We start from the raw sequence: 4,818 nt of genomic DNA on the forward strand, positions 1-4,818 counted from the left end.
GGACAGAAAAGAGCCTAAGGGCAAAATACCTAGGAGTCAGGAACGATTGTTATTATCAGGGATGTATTTTTCGTACGACTCATGTATATGACTAAGAAGACATGATGTACGAAATGAGAACCAAGAGCAGCCGATATTGAATTTCAGGGAAAGATTTTAAGTTGTTTAGGTTTATTCAAATCAGAACTAAAAGGTACCACGTTAGTGAATTACTGTAAGAAGCTGCTATTATTGTGAGATAAAGGATAAGACAGTTCCCCCTTAGGTTATATGACTAAGTGTTTTTCCCAGATGTTTATAGTCTAATATGATTTCGAAGTGTATAGAAAGTTTGGGGTTAGATATTCCAATTTCGATTAAGACAGATGAACTTTCCCTAAGTGTGATCCATGTACATTGTTCAAAATAAAAATAAAAATAAAAATATTATGCGACCATAGAATAGAATCGGATGGTGAGGGAAGTTACAAATAACCTTATCCTTCACTTTAGTTATTCAAAGTAGAGCAAGAAAACATGATGCTAGCAGGTGGTTAGTAAAAGAATAGTAAGTACGTATTGAGTAGATACTGTGAATTATCTTAACATGGCTAGTAGAGGTAGGATTTGATTCACTTAACCAAGTTAACTCTAGTGAATGGATGACATCTCAAAATACCAAACACGTGTTAGAACGCAAAGATTTTAAGTTAAAACTGAAGTACAGTGATAATGGGGAAAAAATCAGCTAGCAGTGATAGAGAAAACTACAGAAGAATAGCCTTTAAGAGTTATCGAAAAGGAGTTTCCCCAAGATTGACAGTGTGAGTAGAGTTAAATCATTAAGTTTGTGTATGATAGTTGTGAATACATTAACTTTTCATTTATGTAAGTAAATTAGTTTTTCTTAGTAAGGAAGGTTGCTCAAAAGTAACTCGGAATATGAGTGGTCATTGACGTAAAGTGCACAGAGTTGCAGAAGATAAAGAAAGTTGTTAGGATCCCAACAAAAAAAGGAAGGATCCGCAAGTATAAGACCTTTGGTCTAAGGGGTGATGTGAAAACCATCAGTAAGTCTAGATGGAGAATTGAAACTTGAATAGTTAGCATGGGATATAAAAAGAAAATTAGTTCGGTAATGAGGAAAAACTGTATAATTACCACAAGGATTATGTCTATCATGTGTAAGGAACACAAAGTGAGTATAATGATCACCGAGCTTAGTTATTGATGATAAAGTGATCACAGAAAAGCTATAAATCATGCATGTTTATGTGTTACGAGGGTAGTGCCATTGCACGAGACTCTAATATTTAGAGTACATGTCAAAGACTTAGTTCACAATAATACTATAAATGTTTTCAGGAAGTGCTTAAGAAGATAATCAAGTTTGGGAAGTATAGCTCATGATTGATGTAGATAAGAGAACTCTAGTGAAAGAAGTTCACCAGCCAAGAGGAGTTCGACTTCGGACTCCGAAGATGAAAGAGCATTGTCTAGAACAGAACTTATTCCCCCTTAGTAGCCGAAGAGAAGGAGAAACAATGTGATGATCCCTACGTGTTGCAGTTGAAAGAGGAGATTCACAAGTATAAGACGATGGCTTTTGAATAAGGGGGATATGATGGTACTTTGAAGTACCAAGACAGATTATGTGTTCCAGGCATAGATGAACTTAAAGAGGGAAGATCATGTTAGAAACCCATAATTCTAGGTATTCTTTCCATCCAGGTTCCCCAGATATGAATCATGACCAAGGAAATTTATTGGTTGAACGACATGAAAAATAACGTCGCAGACATTATGGACAAGTGTCCGAATTATCAGTAAGTGAAAGTTGAGCAGCAGAAAGCCCAGTGTTTTACCATAGAATACACATATTTTGAGTGGAGATGGTAACTATGGAATTTATAACAGGATTATCTTGCTCATTTTAAAAGCATGATTTGATTGGATGATTGTAAATCGACTTACCAAGTCAGGACACTTCTTGCCAGTAAAAACTATAGATTCAGTAAAAGATTATACCAAGTTGTACATTCAGAAAATCGTCAGATTGCATGGGACTCCATTGTTCGTCATTTGGTACTGTGGTGCTCAGTTTAAAATGAATATTTAGAAGTTCTTTCAGAAATGATTAGGCATACGTTTTTCATCCTCATAAAGAAGTCCATGCAGAGCGCATTATTCAAATAGCTGAGGATATGTCCTTGATGTTAAAAGTAATTGGGATGATCACATACCTCTCATTGACCTTGCCAATAATAACACCTACCATTCTAGCATCAAGATAGCACTGTGAGAGACTCTGTATGGGCGAAGGTGTAGATCGCCAATTGGTTGGTTCAAAGTTGGTGAAGAGGAGTTGTTGGGACCAAATTTGGATGAATGAATTACATAGATAGATAAAAAGAAAAAGAAGAAGTTACACTATAGGGAGCCTGAAGCAGGCCCAAGTTATGTCTCAAACCTCTAATAGCCTCAAATGCCAATTTCATAGACAATATCATTATCTAGGTGCGTCAGAGTTCCCTAAGGATCTCAAGGATCCCAGGCAGTGCTCATACCCAAACTTTGTAACCAATTGAGTAAGTGCAGTGTAGAAGGGCCAGCCTCAGTGTGCCAGAGTTTAGAGGGAGCTCAAAAGGATCCCAAGTCAATACACACACGGGAGGAGGCAGAACCTAGGGACTTAGGAGTAGAGTGAGAGTGATTTACATAGTTTGAAAGAGGTTTTAGTAGGAAAACAGTGTTAAAAGGGATTTGTTTGAAATAGTTTTGTAAAAGCAACATAGGGAGTTGTTAAATAAGACAATTTTAAAAAGGGTAAGGTGATCAACAATCAACAAACCAAATACAGAACTAGAAGAGGTTCATCAGCACTTCAATACATGGAATCAGACATGTACACACATTCACTTAGAGGTAATAGGGGATTTGGGTTAAATATAGGGCACATAGTAAGCACAAATGCATATGGGTACAGAATCAGAGAAGCCTTAAATGGAGTTCAAGGGATTTTAAGGTACAACATGAACTTCAGAGTTAACACAAAATCAACAGACTTAGTATAGCCAACTATTTTACATAGGAGGGTGCATGCCAGAAATCAGAGAAACATAGTCACGTTGGGGTATACTAGAAAGGGATTCATGAGTAGGCTAATCCTAAGGGGATACATTCAAAAGCATGCAGTAGAGAAGACAGTGAAGTAGACATGTTAGTTGTAGGTTAAACAACAAAATCATAGATACAAGCATATTAGAAACATGACAAATTAAAGTAGTAGGAGAAGCATATTGTTTTGGGGACTTGAATTAAAGTTAGAACATATCAGTAAAGAGATAGTAAACACAAAGTGAAAGAGCACCCAATAGTTAGCCTTAGCTTGCAGCCAGCTAACTTAGAACAGTAGTGAGTAACACAAAAGATAGCTGAAAGCTTTAAGTGTGTGAGAGAGAGTTTTTTTTTAACCAATGTGTTCGTCTCTTGTGTTACATAAAAACAGGGTACTTATAGTTTGAAAATAAGTAGAAAATAAGGCAATAATCAAAGTTCAGCAATAAGGAAATAAATCAATGTACGACCAATAAGGAAAGACTTCAAATACAGTAAGTATAGGGTAAACAATTAGGGCTAAGTTTAGAAAAACTCTAATTAAGGAGATAGTCAGTAAGAATCAAGTACCAATGCAGACAAGGTAAGCAAATCAATCAAATTGAATAGAAAGGGGAGGAATCAAAGGTTTAAAAGAAGGTCTTCTAATCAAACCAAGAAACAGGGGATCTAGAACCAATCAAATAGAAAGTCACGAGTTAGTGTTTAGCATATAAATAAAGTAAGACATGGATAGTAAAAGGTTGACATACAACTCGAGCAAACATGAAGGTTAAACAACACTGATAGAAAGAGGCAAGTCTTGAACAGTTAAGATGAAAACAAGCACATAGAATTGATGTAAGTTAGGCTAAGAAACTCAGTAGAAACATATTCGAGGCTAGATAGTCACAGAAACTCAAATGAGAACCGATCAGTCACAAACACCAAACGAAGAACCCTAGAACTAGGGCTTTCGACATAGACGAGTTGAAGATGTAGTAATATCATAGAATCAGTCAAAATATGCAAGAAATAGAAGTTTAAACACAAAGAATCAGTTAAACAAGGTTTTTAAAAGGAAGTTCCGAAAACCCTAGTTTTAAAGGAGGTGAAAAACACTTGAAATCAAGGATTCTTGTAAAGAATCTCAAGGACAGTGTAAAACATTAAAGAAACAAACTCAAATCGTTGTACAGATCTAGGAGGCGTAGAAAAGAAATTAGGGTTTCGAAAGAAATCCATGTAGGGATGAAGAACCTACTTAGATAACCCAAGGATCATTGCAAATACAACATGATTTTGCTTGAAATCACACTGGAGTAGCCAAGAAAAGACAGGTGATGAACCCTAGATGCAAGTCGGCATGGCTTTGGGCCCTTGAAGACCTTAGAGAAGGCAATCATGTCATGAGAGAAGCCATTGGAGGTGTAGGAGATGATTAGAGGTCACTGGAGATGGGAGGTTGACGGTTGAAGGGCTAGGGCTAGGTTGAGAGTGTACTGCGAGTAGAGAGGATTTTAGGGCGGCGGTTGTGGAAAATGATTAGGGTTAGGGGTCGTTTAGAGTTAAAAAAAGGAAGGAATGAACGAGGGCCGTTGATGTTTTAGATCAACGGCCAGGATCTGATGGGTTTTGGGTCGGGTAATTGCATTTAAGGCCTGGGTCAGGTGATTTGGCCTGAAATTGGGTTGGGTATTAGGTTTAATTGAGGCTATAATTGAAATCCAATTTGGCTAAGTT

Source organism: Nicotiana tabacum, chromosome 3 (assembly GCF_000715075.1).
Source record: "Nicotiana tabacum cultivar K326 chromosome 3, ASM71507v2, whole genome shotgun sequence".
In the NCBI taxonomy this organism is placed as follows: domain Eukaryota; kingdom Viridiplantae; phylum Streptophyta; class Magnoliopsida; order Solanales; family Solanaceae; genus Nicotiana; species Nicotiana tabacum.